Here is a 16,858-nt window from a genome sequence, read left to right on the forward strand (position 1 = left end):
AAATTCTGGAAGGGCAGGGGACCATGCTACAGTTGTGGAGGTAAAACCAAGTTGTAAAAAATTCAGGGGGCACTTTGACTGTCTAAAGTACGTGGAGGCGAAAGCGTTTTCCGCACCACTTTCGCTGCTTCTGTGGCACTGCTGGCGTCACATATAAATGAGTACTAATTACTAAGTGATGACAAAGCACTAATTAATGCTTGATTACTGATTAATGACTTAATACTAATTAACTGCTAATTAATAACACCTAAGTTTCGCCTTTAGGAGTGGAACGCGACAGCGTGTCGTAGCGCTGCCAGGGAGTCCACAGAACGCCACCACCCGCTCGGCGCGATGCCTCGCCCTTTGAACGCAACGCTTTTTGAGGAAAAGAAATGGCGCTGTAATTCTCTGTCATCTCAGTGGACACCTGAACCGCACCGTAGAGGAAGGGAGGAAGTGGGAGCGAGAGAAGTCAAAGAGGGCCCGTAATGAGGAAAATGAAAATTGTATTTGAGGAAAGGAAATTACGCAGTAACTGTCACGCATATCACGATGGAAAGCCGTCAAAATTCAGGGGGGCACTTTTTGACCTAAAGTGTGGTCACTGATGTGTGGTTAAGATGTTAAGCTTCGCCTCTGAGTGTGGAACGCGACAGCGACTTGCAACGCTGCCAGGGAGTCCATAGAACGCCATCGCCCATTCGGTTCTACGCCTCGCTCGTTGGTAAATTGGTTTTGAGGAAAGGAAATCTATCTGTCTGTCATACCTCCATGGACACCTAAACCTCGCCAGGAGGAAACGGAGGAGGATGGGAGTGAGCGAAGACACCGTATTCACTAGATGCGCCTTTGTTCATTCCAAACCATCGAGCTGGCATGGCGGAGTGGATAGCATGCTCGTCTCGCACGCCGAAGACCGGGGTTCGATTCCCGTGCTCGACCAATTTCCTACTCAGTTTTATTTATTTATACGGCCTGACTAGAAAAGTTAATTAGGCTAATTGGGCAATTCAGCAATTAACTAAGATCAGTCCTACTTACTTGGAGCATCACTATATGATCCCTTCAATTGGTTGCATGGTTACTAGCCAAAGTACAATTGGCCCCGTTTGAAATTGGCGCACTGTGACGTCACGACCGTTTCGACCAACTGAAAAGCGTGACATTTCTGTCGACAACTGCTGCTTACAACGATGAGACATTAAAGGCTTTCGCCTTAAAAAATAGCAGCACACATATGCGGCATAGTAAAGGCATAGTACCGCTTGTATCTAATACATGAAGCTAACAGGAGGAGAGGCGGGCCGTAACGGACCGAAGAAACAAATTGACGGCAACGACAAGAAGCGCCGTAGCAAAAGATTCAAGGCAGGTTGCGAACTTGAATTGAATGAGATAAGATTTACGTTAGAACGGAAATCCCCGTACCTCCGTTCTGACGCAGCTTGCATTCGGAGCGGTATAATGTAAAAAAGGACGACTTTGAAAACTTTGTGATAGGTTTGGTAGCAAAGCCACATTCTAAATAAAATGGTGGCGTCAGCTTCATCGCTGTCTTTTTGAAACGGTAACACATTGGACGTTCTCAACTACGCCCAAGATCTGATCGAATAGAAAGAACTCAGACTACTGAGGAGAAGGTTTACCTTCTGGCCTTCAAATTTGTTCTCCCGTTGTGGTGGTGGTGGTGGTGAAAAACTTTAATCAAAGAGAGCTTGAGGGTTAAAAAAAAATAATAACCCTGCTGCATGGTCGGTATCCTTAGTCCGGGACACCGCATGACGAGGCCCCATCTCGCACCCGCTTGACCAGAGCTCTTTGGGACTCCAGTGTGGAGCAGTTGACGAGGGCAGTCTCCCATGCCTCTCGGGTGGGGGTGGGGGAGGGGGGAAGGTGAGGATTCTGAGTACATGCCCACACCATGTGAAAGATATCGCAGATCTTTCCACAGTGCGGACAGCGCCCATCTGTGTTCGGATCGAAGTGTTTTGCTATTGCAGGACAGAGAAGGGTTCCTGTCTGCAGGCGCCGCAGAGTTCGCTCCTCCGCCTTACTCAGCCCCTTGGCAGGTGCCGGTAGAGACGGTGGCTGTCGCAATAATAAATTAGGATTTCGCGGAACCGCAGAAGCGGTTTATGAGCTTCTGAGCCATGAGAGCTAGGATGAGGAGCCCGGTGTGTGAGCGCTCGGGCGGCCGCATCAGCGGCCTCATTGCCTCGTAGACCCTGGTGGCCAGGAGCCCAGATCACTTTTGTGCGAGTTGGATCGGCGAGAGCGCGTCTTAGAATTTGCGAGGCCAGAGGTGATATTTCGCCTTATCTTCTGGCCTTCAAATTTGTTCTCCCGTTGTGGTGTGCGACCTATCCGGCAGTTCTAGATTGCAGAGCGTACGCTGTACCCTTTGTGCATTATGCCCCGCCGCGGTGGCTCAGTGGTTACGGCGCTCGGCTGCTGGCCCGAAAGAGGCGGGTTCGACCCCGGCCGCGGCGGCTGAATTTCGATGGAGGCGAAATTCTATGGCCCCGTGTACTGTGCGATGTCAGTGCATGTTAAAGAACCCCAGGTGATCGAAATTTCCTCAGCCCTCCACTACAGCGTCCCTGATAGCCTGAGTTGCTTTAGGACGTTAACCCCAATAAACCAATAAACCAAACCTTTGTGCGTTATACCCGTAGTAGGAAGGTTATAAGCGGAGCTTAAGAATGCGCTGTTGCGATGTGTAAAAAAAAAAAAGTAGCAAAGTTCAAGAGAGATTACTTCATAAGCGTTCATGTTGAAAGTATGCCAGCATTCCTCGCTGAAGGAGAAACAATGAATGCAGGAGAGTTATTCCGGCCAGAATAAATGAAGCTTGCATAATTTACGAGAACGCTGAAAGAAATAAGGCCTAGGAAGTTTTCGCTCTTCTTGTAATTCTTTCTTCCCTGCTTATCTGCTACTGTACACTTTCCACCCTTAAAGATGACGTTATAGGGCATTTTTGTGAACACGGCCGCAAAGTATCGAACGCGTGTGAAACTGTCCCGTGAGTAATCGATTTCCACAAGCGTAGCTATGACATAGCATCGCACGCCAGGAACCTGAAGAGATAACCCCCTCCCATCGGCAAGGAAACCAGCCTGCGCTGGCTGTTATCTTCCCGACTGTTGCCCAGACGACGAGAAGCAAAAAAAAGGTGGTAAACGAAAAGATAACGAACAGTTGTTCACTGAGCGGGGAAGAAGTTTAGCAAGCACTGGTGGGGTGAGCGGACGCGGCGAACGATGCCTCCCGCCACTGTGCAGTACACGCTGGTCGGCTTCTCTGCCGAGCTTGACTGGAGGCCCCTACACTTTGTTAAGCCTGTTCCCCAGAACAGGGTGTGCAGTGCCTGTGGCCTAGTGCGCAGGAGGAGCGCTTTGCTCCCCTGCACGCACCTCCTGTGCGAGTCGTGTTACCAGGAGTGCGTACGAGACGGGTCACGTGTCTGTCCGCACGACGGCCGTCAATGCCAGGACGAAGACGTCGACTGGAAGGAGTCGACAGTTCGTGACATGCTCAGAAGAGAGGTAAGTGAGCAGGAGTTTTGGAAGTTTGGCTAGTGCTTGAGAAGTGCTCGGACCATAGTTTTTTTGCTTTCAGTCATGCTGTGGTGTACGTAAAGCTTCTCTTTAGGTTTTAACTGTAAAGTTAAATAGAATCCCTTGCTTTGCCCCTGGGGGCACGGCACTTTTTGGTAGAATAGGAGCTCAATCATCCGGTGCAGAAGAGGGGAGGCTGCAATTCAGGCAGCCTTTGCTCAAAATGCATTTTTCATGACAGGTTTGCTTGAGACTTGCCGAAAATAACTCGCGTATTGTGTAGCATATTTGTACCTGCATGCGACATGCGGCTATATCAAGAAAGTAATAATTCTATAAGCAGAAAACGAAATTTTTTCTGCTGATTAAACCTATAAAAAGAAGTACCTTGCAAGAGATACCTTTTTTTCTCGCTTTTCTAGGCTATCGTTTAGGTGCTGCGTGATGCTGAGCGCAGTTATCATGTCGCCATTATCAGGGTTTCGTTGACGTATGTGAACGTTGGTTTCCAGCATAGAAATTGGGATATTCAAAACGCGCCCTTGCTTTTTCCTTCGTCAATGATAACATACATGAGACTGTAGCTATCCCGAGGTAGATGCTTTTCTTGCTGGGAACGAGTACCTGCCGTTGGCCAGCGCGTTTTATATTTGGACGTCGGCTGAGCGCGTAGGTCAAATAGGAATTTTTAAGTTCAAAAAAAGATTAATTCCTTCTTGAGACTTAAACTGGGATCTGAGTGAGAAGAAATGGCCGGTGAATGTTCAGCGTGGGAGTTTAAATTTTATATTATGGAGACTGAAAACATTACTGACATTCTTTTTCTGTGGGCGCTCGTGTTCCGCGTTACACACAATTGAAGTAGCCAATATATCAATGAAGCTTTTGATCAGAGCTAAAATAAACCTGAAAATATAAGCTTTTTGCCATAAAAAGACGGGTTTCATGCTGCTGCGGTCCGAGTGCTGGTAGACGTAAGAAATAAGAAAGCTTTGTTATATTCATTTCTAAAACGATGAACTAGGTTTTAAAATATATTGCATTATCTTTCACATAAAGGGTCCTGGTTCGAATCGGATTTTCAGTAGCTGTTTAGGATGTAAGATTTCTAAAGCGAGTCATCACCAGAGCTATGGCTAAGCAATTGCACGAAGAAGCCGTCGCGACGGCTCAGTGGTTATGGAGATCGGCTGCTTACCAGAAAGGGGGGAGTTAGATCCCGGCTCACGCGGTCCCAATTCTTTGACGGAGTAATGCTGAATACCCATGTATTGTGCCATGTCACAGCACGTTAAAAAAACCTCATCTGGTCTAAATTATCCGGAGCCCTCTTCTGCGGCGTGGCCATAACCTCAGATGCTTTGACGCCTTGAATCCCATAATACCAACAAACGAACATTTTCCGGAAGTTTACTCGTGATTCAATAACCGTGCGCCAGAGTTATGTGCACAGAGGCGGCTGTTCGGGGACGCTGCTTAGTGACGCATGTGCCAGGAGCTGACATGCACGAGTGACAGTGGCTACGTTGATGACTGCAGAGTGAAGCGACAAAAAGAAAACACCGAAATGGCTGTATGCTAGCTGGGAATAAAATCTGCAAAAAGAGGCAACCAAAGGCGTGATAAAGTGTACTTGACAAGCACTGTGAAGATATGATGAAGTGGTTTCTTGTTTTTCCAAAAAGAAGGGACGAACGTGGAAGTCACGGATAGTTGGTAGTCCATGCCGGAAAACTCTGTGCGCGAAATGACTGGCGCGCGGAGAGGAACGGAATGTCAGCTGACTGTGCAGTCCTTGGCCGCGTTTCATGCCTGAAAGTTTATAGCCGACAAAGCACACACCTTTATCTGACAACCTCGGCTCTGCAGGGATACCCAGAAGTTTTCTAGGATTGCGGAGTGGATTCATGAGACAGGAAGTGTGCCTGGGTGGCCGAGTAAAATTTGGCGAGGAGATCAAAGTAGGAAACTTGCTGACCGCAGTCATATCCACACTACGGCTGTACTGACTGGAAATAAAATGTAGAAGCGTCTGCCCAATGAGGGACGTAATACTTCTTGCACTTCTGAGAATGTTGAAACACCTTAGTTGTGCGCACGGATTCATGTTCGTAGCCTCTGTCTAAATGCTACACTTCTTATTCTTGCAGGTCACTTGCTGTAACGAAGAAGGCGGCTGCGGTGCTGTGATGGCAGCTTCGGATATCGCCCGCCATTTCCAGCACGAGTGTCGACATCACTTCGTTTCCTGCCCCAAGTGCTCAGTCCGGGTTCTGTGCAGTTATGTGCCCTTGCATTTGATGTCAGAGTGCGCTTCTGAAGAGAAGTCTGCTGAATCCAAAGACAAAGTACCAGCCAGCAGATATGATGACACATCCTTCTCTACTTCTTTTGAAGCAACATTAGAAAAGCATACGACTGAAATCCGAGGATATCTTGAGCGAATTGTTCTTGGTAATGCTATCCACAATGATAGACTGGACGATATGTCTTGGGCGTTGACTACAATACTGGAAGCCATGAAAGAACTTATCACTTCTGAAACACTCAAAATTAATGAACCTTTCACGAAAGTCACAAGTTACCTCGAAGCTTATATAGACGAAACCCGGAAGTGCGCTGCAACAGAAAGTGTCGCATTAAGTAATTTTCCCGGAAGCATAGGGACATTGGAAGGATAGCTAAGAGAGGAAATCAGTAAAGCTACGAGTGGAATTAGAGAGTATGTGGTGCAGACCGCAAGAGATATGAAAGCTCAATTGAAGAAAAACAATCAAACGGCACTCGAGAAGATCAAAGAAGTCGGGCGATATGCTCAGCTGCAAGTTACAATGTGCAACTTCTCTGTACCAAGTGTCAAAGCGCTCCAGGAAAAAGCGCTAAAGGAAGGCTATGCTGATTATGACTACAAGCCAGTGTACCTCCGCGGGTACTGCGTATCACCAGGAATCTGTCTTCAAAAGCAGGGAGAGACTTTTAATTTTTTTGCAGGAATGACTCTGTTCAAGGGGGACATGGACGATTTTGTTAGCTGGCCGATGAAAAATGCCGTCCGGCTAAGCGTAATTCACCCAAAAGATGGTACGAAACAGGAGTTCCAGGTTAAAGGAAGTATTTCTAAGATTTCCTGTCAAAAGCCAGCAACAACACGCAACCTAGGATGCTACTTTGGTGGATCGTCGCTTAACCTCGACGATCTTGTTAACGGTGGTTATGTAGAGAATGACAAACTTCTCGTTGAGTGGGAATTGCTGCTTAGAGTCGGAATTTAACGACGGCATGTCGAAAGACAGCTTTTTCAAAGTGCGCGGTCTGTTCACGGAAATTGTTCTTGTGTTCTTTTGTGCGATGCCCCGGAAGCTTGTGCTCACGCTCGATACATATTGTCTTTGTGAGTTTTGTTTCTGCTTTGAATGAAATAAACAATTTTCACCTCTGTCAGTGTCCGAACGGCATTTTAGACTCTATTTTGAAAACCCTTTCGCTTTCTCTCAGGTGCTGCGGCACTTTGAGACTGAACCGGGGGTGGCAAACCTATCCAGCCACCGTCCGATGAAGGTACAGTGGAAATACTTTTGTGTACTGTTACTGTTGAGCGTACAGCTCAGGATCACTGGTTCAATTAATCCACTAGCCCTCTGCTTCAATAAGAAGATAGTGTCCCACTCCGTCATGAATTATTTGAGTGTTCTAGGAATATACTGCTGTGAAAATGAAATGCACTGGGTATCCGATCTGAAAGGTACCTAACCTCGTTAAAGAGAGTGATTTTTTCTGGTCCGCCAAAACAAATGAGTGCTTTTGAGAGCCATATGGAGTATGCGGCAGTATTTTCGTTCGTTCTTAATACTAAAGCATTAGCAGATGCGCTTTAGCTAACTTTTGAAATCTTGGTGTCAGGAATAAAGTGTCGTCAATGAGGTTCCTCAGCTTAAGAAACCGTCGTTTGGTGGGTAAGTAGGCCACAATTTTTTCCGTTAACTGAATTCAAAATTGCAAACCTGCATCGCAGTTTTGTGCAAAACCAGCTGTACAGGCCGTGACCCCATCTGTGACTGAGACGAGGAGCTGTATCGCACGTTAAAGGGCAACTCCGGCGATTTTTCAGCCATTTTAAGTCAATGGCTGTTTTGTGTTTATAAGAACCTCGTGTAATGCGTACGATACAAGATTTTCAGAAGCAATTCTAAAATAATTTTTAAACAGCAAGAAAACGTAAAGCTCGAAACCGAAACCGCAAAACCGAAACCGGGGAGGTACCTGCGTGCGGTATTGCCAGTGACGTCACTGGCGTATTCGCCGCGCTATGAAGACCCGGAATATATCGCAACTACTCTGAGCCGCGCTGTCATGCAATCGTACTCAATTTTTGAAGCGCATGATGTCGTCCAAGGCCACTGAGAGCACGGCCGCTGTCCGTGACGAGGCGGATAGACTCTCCTGCGCAAGAAAAAGGCTTCGTGGAACTGTAGATTCCAGCCGCCGCGCAACTACATAAACAAGTACTACGAGCATCAAAACGTGTCGAATGTAAGCTGCAAAGGTTAGGTTTATGTAGCGATACGTAGTTTTATTTCGTGGCCCTTTGTTTACGAACTTATGCGATGCTTTGTAAGTGTCGGGGACCCTTAGCGAAACGTTGAGCGGCAAGCAATCAGTTCCCTGTCGCCGCTGTCCGCCAGTAACAAAAAATGGCTGAGGCTTAAATTAGTTAAGCCTGGAGAATGCGAAGCATCATCGTGTCGCGTAATTTGGAGGCGCACAACCACAGCGACGGCGCGAGGTGGGCCCCCGTTTCTCTACTGTCGTGACGTCATCGTGTCACGTGGTGTGACGTCATGTATCACGTGATTTGGAGGCGCACAACCACAGCGACGGCGCGAGGTGGACCCCCGTTTCTCCACTGTCGTGACGTCATCGTGTCACGTGGTGTGACGTCATGTATCACGTGATTTGGAGGCGCACAACCACAGCGACGGCGCGAGGTGGGCCCCCGTTTCTCTACTGTCGTGACGTCATCGTGTCACGTAGTGTGACGTCATGTATCACGTGATTTGGAGGCGCATAACCACGGTGAAGGGCTGAAGTGGTAGCTAAAGTAGTATGCTTCGCATAAAAACGAAGTGAACCATGGCCTTCTACATTTGATTTCAACAGGCTGTAATGTGCAGCTGCCAGTTTCCAGAAATATTACCGCATTATCAGCAAAACAGCAATAAAAAATGTAATGTGTACGCAGTGTAGCACTTCTTTTTTCACCAAAAACACAATTTAAAGGCTGTGCTTGCGCATTAAGGCTTAGCGGTGCTTGCTGCCAAGCATATGACAGCATAATCACCATACGTTGCTCTACACAGCAATACGCTTGAGAAAAATGCGAGTGGGAAACCCAGGGAATCTATGTGCTTTGTGTGTGAGGCTTTTGTTGCGAAAGCAACACTACGATAGTCGCTGAGCCATTTCGCGGAGCTTTGGAAAAGCCAAGCTGCGCATGCGCAAGGAGCGGGTGACGTCACACGGCGCACAGCCGGCGTGCCGGGGCCGCCGCGCGTTCCCCATCGCCTCGCCGACAGTCTCCCTCTCTCTCTCTCTTCCTTTCCTCAAATACAATTTTCATTTTCTTAATTGCTGCCCCTCTTTCTTCTTTCACTCCCACTTCCTCCTTTCCTCTAAGGTGCGGTTCGGGTGTCCACCGAGATGACAAGAGAATTCCTGCGCCATTTTCTTTCCTCAAAAAGCGTCGCGTTCATAGGGCAAGGCATCGCACCGAAAGGGTGGTGGGGTTGCGTGAACTAGGGTGCCTCGATGCGCATCGAGGCACCCTAGAGTGGATTCCCTGGCAGCGCTACAACACGCTGCCGGGTTCCACTCCTAAATGCGAAGCTTAAGCGTAATTCATTAGCAGTTAGTTAGTATTTAGTATTAATATATAATTAATCATTAATTAGTAATGGGTTATTACTTTGTAATTAGTCATTAATTTTGTGTGACGTCATCTACTGGTGGCGTCACCAGTGCCACAGAGGCAAAGTGGTGCGAAAACGCTTTCGCCTCTACCACTTTAGACAGTCAAAGTGCCCCTGAATTTTTTATTTTCTCCTCGTTTCGTCTGCTGCGGTACCTAGTGATGTCCTCGCTTGGTTCCCAATGCAAAGGTTGTGGGTTCGAATCCTGGCATTTTCGTGTGTGTTTGTTTCTATTTCTTTTACTGACGTTATGTGTGTTAAGTGCTGTCGGAAACTATCCAGCTCTGAATTACGCTGGAAATCAAGCTTCGGTTGCAGTTTTTCTCTAAATGGCTGCTGCCGGGGACTAACTGTTGCACCACTTTCAAAAGGATCTTACAGTTAGTCCTGAAAAAGACAGGCGAATGGCAGGTAAGTTAGTCAGCAAAAAACTAACCGCTAGCCCTCTTTAGTCCCATTTTTTCTAGAGTGTACGTTCCTTTCTGATAAGTGAGTACCGCTAAGAGAAACCGTTGTATGCTTTCATTTAGAGCGATATTTGTAAACTGTCATTCATGATATGGCAGAAACTGCCAAATGGGCTACACACTGTTCTTATTCTTAGAGTTATTTCACTCTCGCGAATTACCTATTGTTAGCTGGCTTGTTACGGTGATGAAATCGAGTCGTATTAGTCTTGATGTGTTCGAGTTATTGCTCTAATATAGCATCGCATCGGCGGTGTAGTGGTGAGAGCACCGCGCCGTATTCGGGGATGCTGGATGGGTCTGGGCTCGTATGTCGGAGGAGATTTTCAGTTTTACGGATGTGCGTCTGAAGGTACGGTTTAGTTGTGGGTACCGGGCTCGTAGGTAGAAGAAGTTTTACCGGCGAGAGCTAGTGGGTGGATTTTGTCTGATGGCGCGCTTCCATCGATTTCCGCTGCTCCGTGACATTACAACGATGACCGTCGGAGGTCACCTTTATCGTCGTCGTCAATCATAAAAGGTCATCTTCGTCTCTATCGACCCAATAATCACGAAGAAATGGCGAGACATTAGAGATCGTAAGTTTGCGTGGATTCTGTGACAACTATGCTGCCGTTGTTATGTCGGCTTCGGAACATTTGTCTCTTATTCGAGAGGTGCTGGGAGGTGAGGTAGGTGCTGAATACCTGAATACCGGTTGCTGCCTCAGTGTGCGCAGCCAGTGTGTCGCTACGCAATGACGCGCACACCACCCGGTGTGTGCACTGTGGCGGGCGGTGAGGCCGCCATCAAAGCCATGTTTACGAGCAATCACCTAATACTAGCTAATATAGTAAAAAAAATTTCTGGCTAAAGTATGCTGGAGCCCTGTTACGTGACCGCTGCCAAGACAAAAAGCGACAGAGAAAAAAAATTTAAAGACGAATAAAATCAGGAGATGGAACGAGGACAGACCCAAATAATCTCAATTTATACTGTTCGGTAAATATTTGTCCCACGCACACAAGCGGGGAGAAAGAAGAGATTACGCGTATAAAGTTAATCGATGCCGTCGCAGGCAGAGAAATTTGGCCGAATTTCGTAGCCTTGTGAAAGTTGCACTGCTCTTCTACTTTTGGAGCAATTATGACTGACTCAGTATCCATATGTTCGCATCTAACCGCGTCTGCGGAATCACAGGCATGGCACACTCTGACGATTTTGGTGCCACCAGGCCAGAGAGCTTTGTTCTCCGGCTTAGTTTGGGCCTTAGCTCATCAATTGAGGGGGATAGCGAGACCTTTACCCTGTGTGTGTTCTCACTCAGTTACCATGCCTATACGGAACGTTACTGAATGAAGAGTTCAGTGAAGACGGGAACATTGGAAAGCTGAAAAGAAATGTTATTTTCAAACCGCTTATTCTTGAAGCGGAAGCGTTTCTCAGCGAACAAGAATTGCATAGTACGGCAATACGGATGCGAATATTTATATAGGCTAATAAATACACGAATCGTGTTCCGCAGCGCAAACAAGAAATACAAGGCAATCGACCGATCCACATGTTATATTGTGATCTAAGTCCATGTGTGCAGGACGTTTATAAACAATATTTTGCAGATATCAAAACTAACATAAGCTCTTCTATAGTAAATGACGTCTCATATATATGACCTTAACCCAGTCGATACATAGTATTTGTAATACATTTAATCTTTTCATGTAATGTTTTTCGACTATCTAATGCTCATTATGTTCGGCAAAGATATAATTGTAATAGCGGTAGAAAAAGGCAGTCGTCTTTGACGCAATGTTAAACACCACACTTCAACGTGATTTCAAAACTGACTTTGATAAAAATAAAGCCAACCACAGAGTTTCCGCAACCATTAAACTGGTGACAGTCTATTGAAAGCTGGCTTTGAACTTAGGAATGAGCGATGGAAGAATGAATCAGCTCTCTATTTCAGAAAACAAAAACACAATACAGGACGCACTTTTTACATGAATGTTATGACTAGATAATTTATTTTCAGAAGAAAAATTGCATTGTTTCGTCCTTATAGGCGGCTCCTGCTCAAAATTCATACTGAAAGAAGGCCCGCTGAAACGGGAACTAAAAGATAATGATATCAAATTGCATACTATATAGTAGGACATTTTATTTATTTTAGTTTCCACATATTGCAGTACCTGAGGAGCTAGTGCAGGAGAAAAACGTTTAGAAAACAGCCCGGAATGAAAAAAAAAATACCTGCCATGAAGCAAAATTAAGGCTCATAAATGGAATGCATGGAAAGCAGTATGCAAAACAGCTAACGGTGTAAATTTGTTGTGGTACGCGGAAACTTGTTTACTAGAAGAAAACAGACGGGATAAGGCAATTAATTACAACGTTCAATGCCACCTGGAAAGTTAGCCGAGAGATTATGATTGTGATAAGTTCTTGTTAACGTTTCCTTGGCGCGCGTGACGAAAGCTTCGCCTGAGAGCCGATAGAGCAAGTGAGCGATGCAATGCCGAGATTTGTTTGTTGCAGGCGCCGGAGAGCAGAATATTCGTATAATTGCAGTGTTTCGAGGAGTGAAATTGGTGAAGAGTTGCGGCAATATTTATGATATGGTAAACGACTAACAATGCAATAACAGGGGCTACTATAGGGTTGTTTTAGTGACTAAACATCAGGTAAACATCAAGGGCAAAATTCTTTTAGACTGCGAAGAGGTAAGCATTATTAATGAAATTAAGACTCTTGGCGTAACATTATCGGAAACTCTAACTTGGAACAAGCATGTTGATGGGCTTTGCAACAAACTTAATAAGGTTTGCGGGATACTAAACAGACACCGCAACTTCTTGCCAACAGCAGTTAAACGCTTAATTTATGACGCACTATTTTTGTCGACACTTAACTACTGCCATTTAGTCTGGTCAACTACAACGAAAGAAAACATACAGAAACTTAAAATCTGCCAGAAACGTGCCTTGCGTGCTATTGCTAATGTCCCTTGTCACGCACACACTTCCGATTACTTCTTGCGCTATAACCTTCTTCCCACGGAATGCATTTATCCTTACCGTCTAGCTTGTACATATCGCTCATCCGTATCGGCGTGCAATCACAGCATCCTGAATTTGTTAAACCTTCGCCCCCGCACTTACATTTACAATACACGTCATAGTGACGCATGGGTGGTGCCTCACTGTCGTACAGAGTACGGTCGCCATTCCATTTCCTATCATGCTGCTATTCTTCTAAATAGCCTTGCGGTCATCGATACCTTCCCGGAAAAATTGTCATTACGAGCGCTACATGCACATTTCGTTACAGCCAGCATCACATGATTCTCTTGATTGATTGCGTTTTGTGTTTTTCTTGGTGCGTTTAATTTTTTATTGGTGCTTTTTTTGCTGTAAAATGTCTTAATTTCTGCTACCACTAAAGGTAACGTCTTTTCCAGAATTTTAAAAAATTGAAAGTTATTAAACTGAACGTGTTTTTAATCTGAGTGTGTTTGAAATTTTTATGTTTAAAACCTGATGTGTTCTAGAATGTGTGTTTCGAATGTATTTAAAACTGCATGTGCTTTCATTTGGAGTGTTTTTGTTCTGTAGGGTGTAAAATTTTAGGTTTGAGATGTAGTGTGAAATTGAATTCTGTATGTGCACGAGCAATACTGCCGAACTGTACATAGAGGGGGCCGGGCTTTGTCAAGCCGCAGTTATGCGGCTTTTACCCGTCACCCCCTTTTCTCCTTGAGAGAGAAATAAAGACGATTTGATTTGATTTGATTTGAACTCGTGTGTTCTTAGTATCCGGTACCATTTTACCCTTTTATTGGTGCTCTTAGAAAAGATAAAAAACATAAGAGAAAGAGAGAGGATGCCTGGACATGCAAAGCTTTGCCAGGCTTAACGTGAAATAAGAATAAATGAAAAAGAACTAAATCTTCCAAGAAAGAAAAAAAATTCAGCGAGAAACAGAGCAGTAAAAAAAAACTCAAAAGAAGAAAAATCAAAAGGCTCATCACAGTAAAAGTCGCAAGCAGGCTGCCAAAGCACAACGTGCCATCCGCGCAATAAATAATAATAAAGAAAGAGAAAACCGAAGTCACTGCAAAGTCATGGTCACAGTAACAGTCTAAACAAAGCACCGAGTGCCGGCTACAAAGAAAGTCAGAAAAATAAAAACATAATCAAAACAAAACAAGAAAAAGCCAACGTCGCAGCCACACAGTCAAGGACACAGTCACAGTCACAGTGTCAAGCACAGTAAACATGCCACTACGAAAGCGCCTATGCCCAATAAAGGAGCACGGGGCTCTCCTCTGTGCAGATATTGGGGAAGAGAAATTAAAGGAGAGAGAAATCAGCGTGAATAATTTGGAATTGTACTGCTTATGAGGTGAACCATTTGAAAGAGAAGAGCACAAGCAGCATGGTCTCGGACAAGGGAGGGGTAAACAGATGGTGTGGTGTACGATGAGCAAAGAGATTTTAAGCGAGAAACTAAAGGAGCAGTAACAAAACAATCCCGGAAGTAATGACGGAGGTTTTCGCATAACATACCACACGAACAAGCTTAAGACGGAGACAGGACAAATTTTTAAAAATAGAACGGAAATCTACCGTACCCAGTAAGTAAAGTAATAAGAGGATTCCTGGGTAGACGAATAGGGGGAGTATTAAGTGTATCAGGGATCCAATTGAATAATTCAGTGCCACCATTATTCTCGCGTCAAAAAATACTCCATAAAAGAAGTGAAGAACGATCTAAACGCGAACGCACGCAGCGACGCAATGCTAAATGAGTCTCTATTTTCGACGACATCAATTTTTCAAGTATCTGTTAGACTAGGGATTCCACGCCAATGGTGCAAAATCCAGAATTGGGCGTATTTGTGATTTTTACGCTGTAACTTAGTTCCCTGGAATTTGGAACTCAAGCTTTTTCTGAAATATCCCCCTTTTTTTACGGAATTATTAAGTATAAAATCAATGCGGTTTGGACAGTTACAAAATAGATGTGATTATCACCTTCAGGCCTTTACATTCTGTCGCCATTTTAAGACGTATGTCGTAGAAGAGTGTTCACAGCAGTTGCTTGAAAGCGCGCGCAAGTGGGCTGCAGCTGACAAAAAACTGATTCACTCCTGCTCACAACATGCCTCAACTCAAGGTCCACTCTAAAAAATAAGAAAAAAAAACATCTCTACGAATCCAACAATTCCCGCTGGAAGTTAGTTGCAAGCAACAATCATGCAAATCAGTCAGTAGGGGACATTTGAAGAATTGAAGGGAAATCAGAGAAACTACATACTTTATAACATGTATATTCTCTCATGCATATGTTCTATATGTATATATTCTCTATGTATTCTATATATTCTATATGTATTCTATATGTATATATTCTCTCAAGTAACATGTATATTCTCTGTTCTCATTCTGTCATGTATATTCTCTCATGTATATTCAGAGGACATGACAGCGCCCGTCCTGTCATGTCCTCTTTGTATTCGTCTTAAAAGCTAGCGCTGCTTAAATTTGAAGAAATGAAAATGCATCACCGACTAGCCCCGCAACGTGTTTTACTAAATAACATATATAGCTTACACGAAAAAAATTATCAGCCAAGGGGGCTGAGAGTGAGTTAAATTTTTATTGTCTTCAAAATCTTAGACCAGATGGACGGGCGGACTCCCCAGTCCAAGACTCCGGTAGCTTGTGCTCATGCCTGGACGCGTCAGATGGTGCGGGCCACCATGGCGGCTCAGTGGCTGTGGTACTCGGCTGCTGGCCCGAAAGACGCGGGTTCGGCCCCGCCGCGGCAGAAGAATTTCGATGGAGGCGAAATTCTAGAGGCCCGTGTTCTGCGTGATGTGAGCGCACGTTAAAGAACCCCAGGTGGTCGAAATTTCCGGAGCCCTTCACTACGGCGTCTCTGATAGCCTGAGTCGCTTTGGGACGACCAGCCAGCCAGCGAGCCAGCTGGTGGGACGTTCGTCGTTTAGATCATTGCTAGCCAGGGCTACCTCCCACTGCTCTCGTGACGTTTTCGACGTTCTCAGCTGGAATGGTTTCCTTATGAGACTGCACGAAATGTGGAATAGCTTGAGCTTAGTTTACCGATGCGCAAAGGCAAGCTGGGTTGGGGAGGGGGCTATCTGGAACTGTGAAGGAGGCTGTACAGGTGCAGGCTCCCACTGTGGTGAGTTTAATATGCGCAGAGGGATACTACCTATGGTCTAGTAAGAATCTGTAGTAGTTAACCGCAGTATGGTCATTGAGGCCTGATGCACGGGTAAGGATCCGGTCGGTTTCTTAGTTGGCCTGATAGATCGCTTAAAACCTCATTGCCTCCGACCTCTGCATGGCCCATGGTCAACGTAATGCTATGGGAGCGGTGCAGAGTGCGCGAAAAGTCCGACGGTATGAACAGGGTCGCTTCCCTTTCTGGAACTCTTCCTATGGTATGATATTGACAGGCTAGCTTCCAATCAGTTATTACATGGGCTGATTTGAGCGCCAGATCTCAATGTCTTATAGCGAGGGTTATGGCGGAGGCTTCCGCCATGGCTGGATCCTCAGACCGGAGTGAAACACCCGTCTGTAGTTTGTAGTTTTTGTCTAGCACGACCGCGGTGGATGTGCTTGGTTCAGGGCACGCCGCTATACCTACATATATTGCATTGTGGTTTGACTCTAGGCGCCGGAGGAAATGAGTGAACCTAACCGCGCGTCCGCCGTTGCGGAACTTCGGAAGCATAGAACTGGGAAGCGAAGTCACTGTGGTCTGTTTTATGTTTCCAAGAATGGAAGTGTTTCGACGAAGCGCTCGTGGATCTCCTGGTGCACCGATATGTTGAAAAATGACTCTTCTTGTGGTGGTCAGTTAAAGG

At 45.6% G+C, this 16,858-nt stretch overlaps 1 long non-coding RNA gene across 1 annotated transcript; it reads left to right on the forward strand.

Moving 5' to 3' along the window:
- The first annotated feature begins 2,981 nt into the window (after positions 1–2,981).
- LOC149328942 (uncharacterized) lies at positions 2,982–6,981 on the forward strand. Its single transcript, XR_016285814.1, has 2 exons — positions 2,982–3,533; positions 5,696–6,981. It is a non-coding gene; the product is annotated as an uncharacterized LOC149328942 (long non-coding RNA).
- Positions 6,982–16,858: the final 9,877 nt, after the last annotated feature.

The sequence above is a fragment of the Amblyomma mixtum genome, chromosome 9 (assembly GCF_055824585.1).
Source record: "Amblyomma mixtum isolate Tamu chromosome 9, ASM5582458v1, whole genome shotgun sequence".
NCBI classification, from domain to species: domain Eukaryota; kingdom Metazoa; phylum Arthropoda; class Arachnida; order Ixodida; family Ixodidae; genus Amblyomma; species Amblyomma mixtum.